Genomic DNA, 16,517 nt, shown 5'->3' on the forward strand with positions numbered 1-16,517 from the left:
TATTTTGTAGGCTATCCACTGTCTGTCAATACATTGCCAGATTTAAAATGTTAATACTGAAACATACGGCCCTAAACAGCTCAAGGCTCCAAGTATCAGAGGAACACCCTTCCCTGGATCAACCACCCCAAGCCTTGAGGTTGGTGGGGGCTTTTGCTCCACTGGCTCTTTATGGCCAAGTATGTGGTTAGACAAGACGAGGCCTTTTCTGTGGTGGCACCTTGCCTGCAGAACTCTGCCCACTATTAAAGCTTTTCTACTGGACTTCGGATGCAAAGTTTAATCATGCAATGTTCTCCCAGGCCTTTGGTGGAAATGGTTAAGCAGTCTAGAGCCTGGAAGTGGGTCTCTTGTCCTCTCCTGGATCCAGGGCCGTCTTAAGCATATCCGGTGCCGTGGTGCAAAGATCCCTCTGCCCCCCCCCCATTTTCCAGAGTAGTTGCCGACCTTTTTTTAGGGAGGGAACACTGGCAGTGGCGGAAGAAGCCTCTTGCAACGTGCCCAGCTTTATGGGGCTGGAAGAGGTAGGCAGTGGCTGGAGGGCGGCTCCTCCGGTGAGGAAGAGGCAGAGGCTGGACGTGGCACCACCCAGCTTGGCTGGCTGCTTCGTGCCACAGTGGCCATGGGAGGCAGACGCTCTGGGTGCAACGGTGCTTTGGCGTGGCATGGTGAAGTCGGGCGAGGGTGGCGAGCGGGCCAAGGGAGCCGGCCCCGTGGAGATCCGCGGTACCTGATGCCTAGCTCAAAGACAAAGATGGCTAGCTGAAGGGGCGCCGTGCACTCCTGCGCCTCAACCCATTGAATGAGCGAGAACACTGAGTGAGCAGGCCTGCGCCGAGTGAGCAAGGGTGCGTGCGCCACTCCCGCCAAGTGTCAGCTCAGCTTTTTCCCTTTTAGCCTTCTGGCACCCTGCAGAATTTGGCTCCTGCAGGCTAAAATGGAAAAAAACCGAGCCGACGTTCAGCGGGAGTGGCGCACGCACCCTCGCTCACTCAGCATGCTTATTCGGTGTTCCCTGGACTCTCGCCAGAACTTGGTGCCCAGGCGCCCCGCACCACTAGCATCTATGGGTAAGATGGCCCTGGCTGGATTCTGCTTATTGTTTTATTCTGTTATTTAATTGTTGACTTTATCATTTAAATTATTGCCTTATTACTGATTGTAATAATAAGTAACTAAGTTAGCAAAAAGTCCCCTACCCCAAACACAGAACCAAATTTTCTCAATACCTTGCATCAATTCAAATGGAGGAAAGGAAGGGTGGAATAAATATACTGTGAAAGCAAGCATTGTGTGTCTGGGGGGAAGAGGGAGCACATTCCCCCGCCCAGCCAGGATTTTTCCTTCTGTAGTTCCATTAGAATGAACCACAGCTCTGCAAGGCTCCCCGCATACTCTTCTGCCAGCCCTCATTCATTCTCAAGTTCCTGGTGAATTGTTTACTCTCCCTCCCTATCTCCAAGCAGGCACCAATTATGCTTTTTTTTTTTTAGGTTGCAAAAGTCTTCGCCAGGGGAAACATAATCCAGGCTTTGCCATTCTTGGACAGCAATCTTTCCCTCTCTCTTACTTAGTGAATCCTCTGGTCTCCATCCCATATCCAAAGGCCAATAATTTGCAAACTATAAGGTCACTTTCAGCTCTGTTCCAGATGGGAAGGATGAAAAGGGAACACACATTGCCATTCTGTGTTTATTCTCTTCCAAGCCCAGGCTGGCATCCAGAATCGTTCTCTCTGGCTGGCACCATCCACAGTAGGCGAAGCAAGCAGCTCTCCCAAACTCCACCTTGACAAGCACAAAGGAAGCAAATCAAGAACATCTAGTTATTGGTACTGCAGAGAATGCATGGAAAGCGGGGAGCACACATGCAACCCTTTTCAAATATCAACAAGCAGAGCCCCACATTAACTCATAGTGGGTGAGAAAGATGGGATGAAGCAGGGAAGAGAGACTTCATCTCTTCCTTTGCTTCTCATTTTGCCCCTTCGTATGAGTATGTTCCTGGATTTTTCATTGTAAACTGGACTATTGTGCCCTTGTGGCTTAACTAAACAATAGGCATTTAGTTGTTGTCTTTTAGTTTATTGTAGGAACTACATAATTTGGATAGAAAAGTTTCTGGTTCTAACCTAACTCGCTAATCTGGAAAAGAAAAAAACAACCATGCTTGCTCCTTTATTCACAGAGGATAGCTCCAAGATGAATGCCCACAGAACTTGATGTCCTGTAGCTGTCAATGCTCCCATAGGGATAAATGGGAACAATCATTGAGCTTTGATCTGATGTCCAGAAGTCAGATTATTTTCTCTGCATTGTATGCAGGAAATGTGGGCTCCATTCTGGTGCCCAAGGAGTTCATCTCGGCATCTTTTGCTGTGCCCTGGGTCTGGAACAAAGAGTGGACATTCTGCCGTGCCGCTGTATGGGTGTGCAACAATTTGGTCCTCAGTGTCCACATGTATTGACTCTTGTTTCTGAGTTCATGCATTGTGGATCAGGTTGTGATGCAAGATGAAAATGGAAAGGGGTGAGGGGAGCAGAGAGGTACCAGGCCTTTCCTGGGAACAGTTTAGCTTTAGCATCATCTGTGGTCCATTTGTATGGCAAGGAATTAAAAGAGAAGAAAAGGTATGTTTGTATGTGTGTTCTTTTTTTGTGGTGTTTGTATGTTGTTGCAGCCATTTGCATCTCAGTGGGTGTTTGTGATGGATTTGATTTCCATCAGCTTCCTCCCCTGTTTTCTTGGTAAACATTTGCCACCAATGCTTTTGCAAATCTTTGCACTGCAGAGAGGAAATAAGACCCATCCATTTGTGCCGGCGCTGTTAAAGATTTTCTATAAAGTGCCTGCATTTCCAGTACAGCTGAATGGATTTCATTACAAGGAAAAAAATGTTAGGACAGAAAAGTGCAGTGGAGGAAAATATTGTCTACAATAATGATTCACAAATGCACAAGACCATCCGTAGCCTTGTCTCCTCTACGCCAACTGTGAGGCCAAAAGTTGTTTGAAACAGACTCTAATGTATGGATTTGTTTGAAAAGTCAGGGTGCTTTCCTACATTATTCATCAAGGAGGTGGATTAGCTCACCTTGCTGAAATGTTCTGAGGTGCTGAGGAAAGCAAGCACAGAAAACCTCCCCTTTCCAAATAAGAAGGCAAATTGTTTCCTCATATTGGGGTAGATTAGCATACAGCTAGGAAGTGTCTATGCCCCTTGTGGTGGTGATCACTTTTGTTACTATTTATTATATATTTTTGTTTGCTCATCTCAGTGAGGTCTCAGGGAGTGTTACAGTAATTTAACCATACAGGGCTATTTTTGGGACGTGGGTGGTGCTGTGGTCTAAACCACTGAGCCTCTTGGGCTTGCCAATCAGAAGGTCAGTGGTTCGAATTCCCACGATGGGGTGAGCTCCTGATGCTCTGTCCCAGTTCCTGCCAACTTAGCAGTTCAAAAGCATACCAGTGCAAGTAGATAACTAGGTACCACTACAGCGGGAAGGTAAACGGCATTTCTGTGCACTCTGGTTTCCATCATGGTGTTCCGTTGCACCAGAAGTGGTTTAGTCATGCTGGCCACATGACCTGGAAAGCTGTCTGTGGACAAATGCTGGCTCCCTCAGCCTGAAAGCGAGATGAGTGCCGCAACCGCCTTTACCTTTACCAGTTGGTTTTAACCATGGAGGCAAATGAAACCTCCTTGTTCAGAAGAAGCATGTTGAGAGTCCTCCATTGTGATTCCTGCATTGCAGAGGGTTGGACTAGATGACTCTCAGGGTCCCTTCCAACTCTACAATTCTATGATTCTAATTGTGTGATTGTGGAGACACTTAACACCCTGCTAGAGGCATCTGGATGGTTGCTGTGGAATAAAAGATACTTGATTACATTTACTTTTATTCTGATCCACCAGAGCTCTCTTTGTGATAAAAGTTACGGTAGGTGAATCGTAGAATCGTAGAATTGGAAGGGATCATGCAGGAATCTTAACTAAAGCATCCATGGCAGATGCCATCCAGCCTCTGCTTAAAAACTTCTGAGGAAGGAGAGCCCACCACCACCCCACTCTCAAACAGCTCTTGCCGTCAGAAAGTTCTTCCTGTTTTTTAAGGTGAGTCAGAAGCTCTTGTTCTTCAACAAGGCTTCATGACGCTCTGTTTTATCTCCTGAATGGGTAAACAAGTCAAAGGTTGGAGCAAGCCCAGGTGTGCATGTCCTGTGATAACAGAGTATGAAAAGAGTCCCTAGGAGGCTATGGGGGATAAAATTTTGCGTTCTCAGTTACATGGCATCTCAGCTTAACCTTAAATTTAATGTACGCAGCTGAAAAATAACATATGGAGCGGCTCCACCATCAAATTATCAACATAGCACAGAAGAGAAAACAACAACCTTTATTTTTGGCATATCCAGATAGCTGCAAAGACCAAGGCATCAGGTTGACGTACAGAAGAAATGCAAAGTTTTGATGATTAACAAATAGATGGAGGCTGTTTCCTGTAGAGTGGCTGTGATCTGAGCATCCTTGCAGTGAGGAATAATAGGAATTGAGCTGTTAATAAAGAGAGGCAGCAGAATTATTTATCCTTCGGCACAGAGGGAGAGAAGGTCTTTCACTGTCTGCATTAAGTCCTCCCCCACCTGCCCAAAGCAGAAGGTTTTTATGCAAAGCAGTGGCAGTTCAGAGATTCTTACAAAGTCAGTTTGGTGGGTGGAGGGGCTCCCTGAATAATTTTTCATGTTGGTGCAGCTAAAGGCACTGCTAGATAAGAACCAAAGAGACTTGTGAGGGGAGGTGGACCAGCATACTCAGTTACCTTGGAGTTTTTAAACATATTTTCCTGATTTGTTTTATTGACAATATTCTCAGTTCATGACTGCTGTTCAGGGCATTTTTAAGTAAAGGAAATTTAGGTGTAGAAACACATAGCTTTGTTGTCATGCCATCAACAACACTTGACATTCAGGCTTTCTTTCTATAATTGCTAATCAAAAGACGAATTTGAAACTTAGAATTTTGAATACTAACCACTTAGTATTTAATTGAATACCGAATACATAGTATTGAAGAAAAATGTCTCACATGCAAATCTGTGCATTTTCGTGGAGTGGGGTATCTCTACTCCAGTCTGCATTGTTGCTATGCATAAGATTACTGATCAAACCACGCCCATCTTAGCAGATTTGGATGCCACCTTTCTATCTAGGGCCATTTCAGGTTGCTGGTTTTAGATCTTCTCCGTGGAATAGGGGTGCACATCTTTCAGACTGTATTCCCACCTCCTTGCTCAGAGTACTCCAGTGCTTGACCTGGGGGTGAGAGTGGGTGGGAGTCATTCAATGAAACTGACCTGTAGTCTTGTCAGGACAGACAAATCAGACACACAATTAGCTTATGGAATTCATTGCCACAAGATTTGGTTCCGATGGCTCTTTTATGTCTCCCTCACCCACTCTGCAGATTTCAGAATGTGTTCTGCCTCCTGAGTTTGATCATTCCTTTGACATGGTGTTTTTAGGGGAGAGGAATTTGCAAGAAAATAGCAAAACAAAGAGTTTCACTGGTCTTGTGAACTATACTCAGTTCTGGGGCATTTAACATTAGCCCATAAAATTTCCTGTTTGGCCATGTACTCTCTCCTTGCACATCTACCTGTAAACCAGGTGAAAAGTAAGTACCTTAACTGTGTGACTGCTTGTATGCTGGAACCCCTGGTTATAGGGTTGCCACCTGTCCTGTAAAATCAGTGGCATGGCTAGCTGTTCAGGTGCCTGGGCAGTGTGCATGCCCTGCGCCCAGGGGACGGGGTGAGCCACCCATGGGGGCGGGGTGAGCTGGGGCAGGCATGCTGCGAGGAACCTCACCGCCTCCTTCTCAGTTGTAGGACGGCAGCCTGAAGGGGAGGCGGCCGGCAGACACAAGCTGCACATTGCCCTTGCAGGTACCTGAGCCACCATGTCACTCCCAGGACAGACCCCGTGGTAAGTGCCGCCCCCCGCGGTGTGGTGCCCAGTGACCCCCGCCTTCCCTTGCTACGTCTCTGTTTATTATACAGGCTTGCCCCGTATTTCACTTAAAAATGCTACATCCTGTATTGACAACAGTTTTGTCCTGTATTCCAGGTCTTCTCTCTCTCTCTCTCTCTCTCTCTCTCTCTCTCTCTCTCTCTCTCTCTCTCTGCCAAGCTAGGGATCCTCTCCAAATACATGTGTTTGGAAGGGTGTGTGAAAGGTCATGCGTTTAAGCCATGGGTAGGCAAACTAAGGCCCAGGAGCCAGATCTGGTCCAATCACCTTCTAAATCCAGCCCACAGACGCTCCGGGAATCAGTGTGTTTTTACATGAGTAGAATGTGTCCTTTTAATTAAAATGCATCTCTGGCTTATTTGTGGGGCATAGGAATTTGTTTGTTTTTTTTCTTCTCCAAAATATAGTCCGGCCCCCACAAGGTCTGAGGGATAGTGGACCAGCTGACCCCTGGTTTAAGCTTTGGGTAGCCAAGCACAGACTGATTTACAAATTTGTGCATGTGCATGTGCGACAAATTCCAGGAGGGCTATCCTGTTAGGCTGCAGTAGATTGCAATGGATTGCTTTGAAGTCACTTTGGCACAAGATGAAAAAGAAAAAGAAAAGTCCCCCAACCGCATTTCCCTGCCCTGTTCTATATTTTGCCAGAACAAAGGTTGCAACCCTACCCTGGTACCTCCTTTCAATTTGAAATGATGGGCATGGTTGGAGTATCAAGGAAGCAGACGGGTGAACTGGCACCAGGGTTCATGGCAGAGCAAACAAATTGCTCAGATGTTTGCTGGTTGCATTTGCTCTCATGGCAGCCATTGTGCTTTCAGACTCTTCCCCACTTCCCTGTTTTGTGCTGTTCCAACATTCCATTTAGAACCTTGGCGTTGCTCTCGGGGTCGCGACCCATTCCACTTTTACTGTCTACGTCTGGTTTATGAATCATCTGTTTACAGCCTTGAGAGTGCTATCTGGGTAGCTCGCACGCCGGCAGGAACAGAATGACATATACACGGCCATGCAGAAGCCAGCATTCTGCCCAAAGAGCAGGATGCACATGCAAAACGCACCCAGCAGCATTTAGAGGAGTGAGGTAACCCCACCGAGGGCATTTGAGCCCCTCTGGCAGGATATAACATGTGAAGCCCTGCATATAAGAACATGAAGCTGCCTCACTGCATCGGGCAAACATTTCATCTAATCCAGCATTCTTCTTTCCAGGCGTCTCTGGGTCCTCACACAAGCAAGACACAAGAAAGATGTCCTTTCCCCCAACATTTGTCCCTAGCCTCTGCTGTTCAGAGGTAGTCCTGCTGTCTCTGCCTACAAGAAATTCCCACTTATCTATCACACCTAATTGCCATCCTTCTCTGTGGCAGGTGAAAAAAAGGTTGCTTGAAATTCTCTAATTGTGTGCAGAAAAGTGAGAGGACCTTTATAAATTCCATAAGCCCCTCCTCTCTGGGCTCACCCAAATTTTTATTTAATTTTACCTTTCATTGCATTTTTAAGTAATTCTTATGCTGTCAGAGCGATTGTAAGCTGAGCTGTACATTGTTTTATTCAGTCTCCCCTAGGGAAGGTTTTATGCTGTTTTTAATTGAAAATTGTTTTAATTATTGCATTTTGTATTTTTAAAAAATATTGTATGATTATTTTTGCTTTTTTTGTGAGCTGCCTAGCAAATTATATCATGGGTGGCATAATATTGTCAATTGTTTCGGGATGCCTTGTGGGAAGCAGTTCATGAATGAATGAACAAACAAATAAATAAATGATGTTACCACAGTACCAAAACAATTTTTCAAATAAAAAGAATCCCCAAGCTCAACCTAATCATTAACAAACCGAAACTAAAAACGCACAGCCAAATCTGGCTGCCTGTAGCCTTCTAAAACAATAGATAAGGGCATCAGTGCAATATTTAGGGGATCCATCCTCTCTTGGCTGCCCCCACCCCACATAATTAAAGCACTAGGTATCTATTGGGATAGTCTATTAACTTAAAATTGATTATTGCTGTCAGTTTTTATTTTCTTAATTTTTTGTGGGGTGACTTTTGGATTAAACAGATAAATTGTGTATTTGTTGGTCTTTTATAGTTTGTATATAAGTTCACCTTGCAACCATTGAGAAAGGCATAGAAGACATGGAAATGGAATTGAATGAAAGGAGATGAAAGAATGCCCCCAGATATAAACCACAGAGTCTGGGAGCTCTTGATGCTGACTCTACCCCATCCCCCTACAAAAAAGTCCCATTACCTGCCCTTTGCTGTATTGTTGCATTCTGAAATAAAGCCAGGTTAGCCTTGCAAAAGCACCACTTTAAGAATAATAGCCAAAAACCCTAGCTGCTCTGAGGCTAAAATGGTACTAATGGGCCTGGATGCAAATGTTAAGTGGCAATCGATTGCTTGGTGTGGCTTGCCTACTTTTGCTCCCTCCAGCAAGGTTACTGGAGGGGAAGTGAATTTTCAGAGGGGTGTCAATAGCAATGTCTGTGCTGCTTATCACAGCCTTGATGTTGAGGAGCACCCTCTTGTTTCTCTGGAGTATTTCTCTTCATTTCTCAAGGTAGGAGGTGATGGACGAGTCTGAACACCACCTTCCTACCCATCTTTGGGGCTTTAAGCATCGAGTCTTTAGCAAACACCTGCAACAGGCTTCGCCTGCTTGGCACTGTCCAAATGTTATGGAGTGCAACAGCCATCACCCCCTTCCAGCATAGCTATACTGGCCAGAGGTGATAGGAGGTGTGGTCTGCAACACCAGGATGATGCCAACTTGGGAAGGCCTACTCTAAAAGCACCCTTGGAGAAGGCAAGGAAGGCATCCTAAGGAGATCCTGTTGGCCACACTGGTCACAAGGGGATGAGTATGAGCTTAAGCTGGCTGCTGCCACCTCCTCTCCACCACCACTACCCCAGCCTGGTGCATACATGCTCAGAAATAGGTGCTGGTGTATCTGATGGCCAGTGAAACCATGCACCACATGAATACTTCTGGGCAGATTGGGAGCTGCTGCCAAAAACAACTTAGCCAAAGTCTGGAATGAGTCACCATTGCACAGCTCTGTCAAGGGATGGGTGGACTTTTGGGGTCTCTAGCCAGAGTATTCTTCACTTGACCAGTGCAAATGCAACTGAGAAGGTCTGGAACCTGGTGGACTCCTTCCTGTTTGCATTTCTGAGCAGCTGCCCTTTTCCTGCACTCACTAGAAAATCTCCCTCCCTCCCCTTTTTGCCTTTGCTTTCAGCTACAGTCAAAAGCAAGCACTGTTCCTATGCCCAACTATCTCATTCCTGCTCTCCTTCCATTAGTCCCTGTCCTCTCTGATTTTTTTAATTATCTGACTTTGAGCCCTGGCTTTGATGATATGGAACTCTGAGAACCATCATGATCATTTGAGCCACTTAAGACATATCTAGTCCTGGTTCTAATCCAGCCCCCTAGTAGCACCTAGCTCCTCTCTGGAGTGGACCTGGCCTCTGGTAGTATCTAAGAGGCCCGTGCTGGGGGGAGAGCAGCCCCAAGCCTCAGAGGCTTAAGCTGGCTGGAGGGTCCTGCCAGGGACTGGTTGCTTTTTGGTTTGAGTTTATAACTTTATTCTAAGAAGACTGCTGCCCTGGGCCTCAGACAAGCGCCGCACCAGCCTGGCATCTAGTTCCATGTGTATGTTTCATAAGTCACCAAGGGCCCCCATTCATCTTGCTCTTGATGACAAGTATCTGTATGGAATAAGTTTCATCTCCTAGCTTAACACAGGGGTGGATTAGTTTAATTTACTCCATCAGTGGCAGAAAGAAGAGAGAGAATGCTAAGTCAAACAAGAGGGGAAATTGTTTCTTTGTGGGATCATGGGTTCACTTCCATATCTTGCCATATATTGTGGTATCTTCTTAATTAAGTTACACGTTTCTCCAGTTTGCTACAGGGTCACCATATCAAGTAATTTGCTTCTCTCCCTCCACCTCTCCCACTGTGTGTGATCAATGGCCGCGCAGATGGTTTGGGGGTGATGTCACCTTGATCAGCTATTCATAGGCTAGGAAGCTTTTAAATGGGCCAAGAGGGGCCACTCAAACTACAATTAAAAGCACTGCAATTTATTGTCAAAGTTTACCCAAACACTTTAGACAGCGACACTGCCAGGATGAAGAGCAGGAGGCAAGAAAGAGGCCTTTGAACACTTCGTATCTCCACTCAGCCTCTGCGATCATTAACTCGGTCGACTTGAGACTCCTAAAGGTCACCACACAATACACATTGTTGCAGTCTTTAATGGATTTTCCCAAGATGTGATTATTTCTCCACTCAAGAATCTGTCGCTGATAATACAGAGGTAGGCAGAGCAAACCTCAGCCATCCTTCTAACGTGGAGCTTAGCAACTTGAGAAACCCCAGATAGCAGTCATAAGGATTCCAACAGCTTAGAAAAGTTTGTATTTTTGTACTTTGGTTAACTCTTAGCAGCGGAAGTGGCTTGGGCCTTGCCTCGCTTCCTTTGGAGAATACCTCTTGTGTTCCCAAGACCCACATGGCTGTGGGCACAGCTTTAGGAAAGCAATTAGCACTGTGATTTCTCTCCAACATGTAAGCACGTAAGAGGAGCCCAAGAGCTGTATCAGGCCAAATGGGTCTATCAAGTCCACCATCTTGTTATTACAGTGGCCAACCTGATGCCCCCCAACGCAAAGCCTGCAAGCAGGACAATCAGCACAACAGCAGCAGGTGTTTGGTTATTTGCATTGAAGCAGAGAAATGTTACAATGCTGTCAAAAGTTCAAAACATACCTCAGGTGCTGTAGTGTGTGCAGCAACAGATTGCCCACTACCTGATGCCTTAGGATGGACTTAGATACATGGATGTGTGCTAGCAACAATATGCATCCCTTACATCAGAGATTCCACATCTAGAGAGCTTGCAGAGTGTGATAAAGCTTGAGGAAGAACAATGTTGGCCAACCTCACTCACCTGATCAGATCTGGCCATCTCCCAATGACAAAAAGTAGGGATAAAGTAAGGACCGTGATGTAACAGGGACAAGGACCAGAAAACAGGAAATGTCCTGGGTAAACAAGGACAGTTGTGGCAGCACATGCACTGTGTGGAGAACAGCTACCCTGGAGTCTAGCCAGGCTCCTGGCACAAATGAGAGAGGTGGGAAGATACAGTTTGTTTCTCCACCCCACCTTCCAGAACGAGACACACATCTGCTACCTGCCTGACCTGCAGGTTGAAAGGACAGCTCCTGATGTGAGGTGACATTAACAGCTGCTTAGCAACTGCAGCTGCATAGTTGGTCACTGACCAATCAGGCAACAGGGAAGGGGAAATGTCAGCAAAGTTCACGTGCATCCTTTCTGTCTGGCATTTTGAACTAGGAGATACTTTGGGAAAGAAGGGGAATGAGAGGGCTGGGGCATTTAATCCAAAGTCCCCTTTATGTAAAGGTAAAGGGACCCCTGACCATTAGGTCCAGTCGTGGCCGACTCTGGGGTTGCGGCGCTCATCTTGCTTTATTGGCCGAGGGAGCTGGTGTACAGCTTCCGGGTCATGTGGCCAGCATGACTAAGCCACTTCTGGCAAACCAGAGCAGTGCACAGAAACACTGTTTACCTTCCCGCCGGAGTGGTACCTATTTATCTACTTGCACAGCATGCTTTCGAACTGCTAGGTTGGCAGGAGCAGGGACTGAGCAATGGGAGCTTACCCCATCGCGGGGATTCGAACCTCCGACCTTCTGATCGGCAAGTCCTAGGCTCTGTGGTTTAACCCACAGCGCCACTCGCATCCCTTTATGTACATAACTTAATAAGAGTCCTGCTGGATCAGGCCTGTCTAGTCCAGCTTCCTATCCTCACAGTGGCCACCTGGATGCTTGTGAGACACCGGCAAGCAGAACCTGAGCACAAGTGCGCTCTCCCATCCTGTAGCTTCCAGCAACTGGTATTCTGAAGCATTACTGCCTCTGACTGTGGAGGTAGAACATGGCCATCATGTGGGATACTTCCTCCCTCTCCCCCACCTCCCAAAACCCACCCATCTTCTTTTCCCATAAAGGCTTCTTTTCATTGCTCATTACCTGCTTGATCAAAACTGTTTCAAATTATGAAGGCGGCAGCAGGAAGTCCAAGCTGACCTGGAGAAGCCTTTTGGCTGCCTGCCTGCCTGCCAACCAGAGCAATGGGACTCTGCGGGGAGCTAATGGCTGTTAGTATCTTCAAAGGAAGTGCTAAGAGGCCAACAATGTAATTACCATGTATATGTTATGCTAAGTGGCCCTTGAGTTTTCCCTGCCACAGAGAGGACTGGGGGACATTTCACCTTCTTCTTCCATTGGGTATCAACCCCCCAAAACATATGGTGGGGTGGGGAAGAGGTATTTAATGCAGGAAATGAGCATTTCTTAATTTGAAGGGTGCTCTGTAGTAGCAGTAATAATAATGCTATTAAATTAAAATGAGCTAGTGGTGGCTACACTTTTTTCCTCATATTGTGAAGCCATTAACACACGGGTAGCCAACCTTGTGCCCTGCAGATGGTGTGAATTATGACTCCCATCATCCCTGAACATTGAGCATGCTGGCTGAGGCTGATGGGATTTGTAGTCCAACAACACCCAGAGGGCCACCAGTTCCCTCCCTTAAAACGAGACTTTACCAGTGAGTTACCAATTGCCATTCTTGTGATACAGAAGGAGTGGCTGCTCTCTTCTCTAAGGACATGACATGTCCTACTATAGCCCCATGGTTCTTCTGCCCCATTTGTCCAGCATAGGTTGCTTCTTGAGATCTGGTGGTGCAAACCTCTCTTTGCTCCACAGTGGCTGAAGCAAGCCAGTGAGATCTAGCTCTAGGTCAGAATTTGACAGAAGGTTAAGCAGGATCACGCTCAGTCTACACAATCCAGATCTTTGTAGGCAAACACATGATAATTGGGGGCTGGGGATTCAAGCCTGTCTGAATCAGACCCAGGTGGGAACTGGCTGAGGACAGACTGATGTTGGTGGGGCAGTATCCTATTTGCCCTAATGGACCAGACTCCATTATTTATGAACAAGTGCTCATTGCCACTTGCATGCCCCAGTCACATCTGAGCCCTGAATTAATCTGAGCCACATAGAGTTGAAAGAGGAAGTGACAAACAGCACCCCTTCTCCAACTTCCTCCTTCAGCTCTATGTACTTTTCAAGGGAGAGAAAGCTATCCACTACGCCACCTCACTGAGTGAGGGGTCATTCAAAGGGTTTGTGGGCACCAGGGAAAGACCTCAAAGTTGCCAATGCACCCATAGCTCCCACACAGGTAGTCCCCTATCTGGAGAAAGCTGGTGCAGCAACCTTACGAAAGCAAAGCTCTTCTAGATCTGGTCAATGTGTGACTGGGATGCTGCCTATAAACCAAAGAGGAATACGGTGATTATGATAGTAATATGCTGCAGCTTATGCATCTGATCTTTTGGTTTATTTGTGGGGGTTTTGGGGGGGGAAGGGGTTCACCTGAAAGTCCCCCTCCTGCAACTGCTGGTTTGTTTTTTTGATACTGTTGATATGGTTTGAATTTGCAACTTTTGTTTGAATTTGGGCCTTTTGTATTGCTCATTCTTGCATTATTTTGTATTTACGTATATCTGTTTATTCATTGTGAGCCACCTTGGGAGCCTTTTGGGCTTAAAGGCGGCATATAAATGAACAGTAACATAACATAACAACACAACACAACATACTTCTAGTCCCCAGATCACAGAAATAAGAGCTGCCAGCCCATGTGTTGAATGGACCAGCTTAAATTAGGACTGTGTGAATGTGTGTGTGTGTGTGTGTGTGTGTGTGTGTGACGTACTTACCTATAGCTGTGCAGAACACCAGTGAAAATACATTCGTTTCTGGGTGAGGGCGATAGTGTTTGTGCAGAGGCAGGGACTGGAACAAGGAGCTCATCAAGTGAGAACGTTAATAAAATGAACATCTGCGAAGTTTCTGTCACTTGTGGGAATTGTAGCCATAGAAAGAGAAAGAGAGCGGGTGTGCGAGAGAGAAATTAAGATTCATGAATACACATCTTAATCCATCAATGATCATTACACATTTATTATTTGGTTAGAATAGCGACTCTTCGATGGCAACAGAGATCAGGACTTCAGTGCTGCATGTTAAGAGTGACACAGCCAGCGGAATTGTCCTTATTCGCTCACCCTCCTAGCTATTACTATTCAGTGGGGTTTCTAATAATATTAAATCTGCTAGGTCCCACACGGCTCCTGGTGGGGCTATGATGACTCAGGCAGAACCACCTCAAATTCTTCTTTGTGACTCTAGAAGGCATATCCAGTAATGACTTGTGACAAAAGGCTGTGGCTCAGTGAAAGAGCATCTGATTTGCGTTCAGGTTCAACCCCCAATGATATGTCTAGGTGCAGCTTGGAGAGACCTGCCTGAAACCCTGAAGAGCCCCTGCCAGTCAGTGTGGGCAATACTGCGCTAGATGGACCAATAGTCTGACTCAAATAAGGCTGCTTCCTATGTTCCTATATGTAATTACCAATTGCAAAATGGCAGGCTCAGAGCCTGGTGAAAAGAGATCAAGAAAAGGTGGTGGTGTGTCTGCAATTGTCCTCTTATGTATTTTCAGAAACAGGAAAATAAAGTTTAAAGACTAAAAGAAAAGGTGGTGGCACCCATGCCACCAGTCCTGACAGGAAGACTTCATGAATTTGTTCAGATCAGGTGGCAGGAAGGTTTGGAGAGGGACTTGTGGGTTCAGCTTTGATAGAATCTTTCTTGAGCTTGGCCAGAGAAAATGACAGGGTGGGGAGGAGGGAGAAAACCCAGTGTGTTCAGGCAGGAAGATTGAAAACAGAGAGTCAAATCATAGAAGTGAACCAGGCAGTTCTTGACTTTTTTTGCACATTTACTTACACTGTTATGTATTGAAGTTCTCACCCTGGGCCAGCAGGGGGATACTGTAGATAGTTATGCAAATGAAGGATCGAAAGTGACGTTCAGTGATTGGATAGTTTTAGAACGTTGCAACAGTTACAATTGTTCTGTAGCTCTATATAAGCAGGCTGGCTGAGCTCCTCAGTTCAGTTCTGTCTAACATCTGAATAAAGAAGAGCTGTTTGAAGAATTGCTGTGTCGTCTGCTATGTTCACCCACAACTTAACATGCACTTTCCCCCATCCTAGAATAGAAGCAGAGGAGCCCCCGCCCCCATGCAACAAAAACCTCTTCAGCACCAAGTTCTGTGTGGGCATATAAATCAGAGGAGTGAAATCAAAACATTGCTTGTTTTTTTTAAAAAAAAACTTCCCAATAGTCAGAGTAATGCAGCAATGCTGGCTGTCCAGGGGAGCTGTGGAGCTTCCTAGCTTTGTGACCTCCAAGGCTAGGTTGGCCAAATACAGGTAGCTTTCAGAATACCTGTCTAGGATTCTGCAGGTGATAGGTACATCTCTCTCTCTCTCTCTCTCTCTCTCTCTCTCTGTGTGTGTGTGTGTGTGTGTGTGTGTGTGTGCATGCTAGATTGCCCACTGGGTTCCCACCAACACTTCTAGGGTTCCATCATATTTCCACATGCACCCTGGGAAAACAATCTGCTATCAATTACCAAGTGCTTGGAAAGGGAGGTAGCTGCAGCCCCCGGTACAGGTGGAAAAGCAAAGGGCACAGATGCTTTCCTTCCTTCCTGTTAATTTTCTCTGTGTCTCTAGCCAAGACCCTTGGCCTAGAAAGTCTGTGTGCAGAAGGACATGAGGGCAGGGAGCCACACAGGTTGGCTCTGGCGCAGCATTCGGGTGGCTGAGCACCATGTGACCTCCTGCACACCTCTCCATATGATGTCAGGATGACTCAATGGCATCAAGCGCACTGGCTCAGGAGAATTGGTGCTATGCTTGATCTGGCAGGGAACGGATTACGCATGTTCCTTCCTTCTTCCTCCTTTCCCGCCACCCCCAGCACTTTGACTGGCAGCTGGGGGTGGGGGTGGGGAGAGAGAAGAACCCAATCTAAATGTTCCCAGGGGTCCAGAGAAGAACTCATTACAGCCAGCCTGCCAGTAGCCAGCAGTTCTGCTTTGTGAGCTGTGAAACTAATGTTTATCCACCACTCAGTTAGATTCAGTGCCATTTAAGAGGCAGAGGGTATTAAAAGGGAGGGATGGAGCACTCTGTTGCCCAGGGGGTTTCTGCAACCAAGCCTGTGCACAGGAACCCAGAGCAGTTTGCTTAAGGCAAGGAGATAGCTAGCTAGGGCAACCAGACTGAGCCAAGAGCAAGGAGTAAGGGATGTGTGCAGCCACTGTGGTTCACCTTCCAGCCATTTCCTGCAATTGGCTGCTTGCAGGCATCTCCCTAGCACAGATAGAACCAAGGGGTGGGGGGTGGGAATCTGCTCTCCATGCCTGCCCCTCTGATCTCGATAAATGCTCCTTTCTTGCCAGAAAGCTAGCAATTGGTGGCATTCTGAATGAGAGTAAATCAGAG

The 16,517-nt window shown here is 46.4% G+C and overlaps 1 long non-coding RNA gene across 1 annotated transcript; it reads right to left on the minus strand.

Annotated features, from left to right (window-relative positions):
• Nucleotides 1-4,453: 4,453 nt before the first annotated feature.
• On the minus strand, nt 4,454-14,012 carry LOC309331915. The gene is made up of 3 exons (XR_014152011.1): nt 13,878-14,012; nt 5,090-5,316; nt 4,454-4,558 (listed from the first exon to the last, which is right to left on the minus strand). It is a non-coding gene; the product is annotated as an uncharacterized lncRNA (long non-coding RNA).
• Nucleotides 14,013-16,517: the final 2,505 nt, after the last annotated feature.

Source organism: Podarcis erhardii (assembly GCF_964252035.2).
Source record: "Podarcis erhardii genome assembly, chromosome: 16".
In the NCBI taxonomy this organism is placed as follows: Eukaryota; Metazoa; Chordata; class Lepidosauria; order Squamata; family Lacertidae; genus Podarcis; species Podarcis erhardii.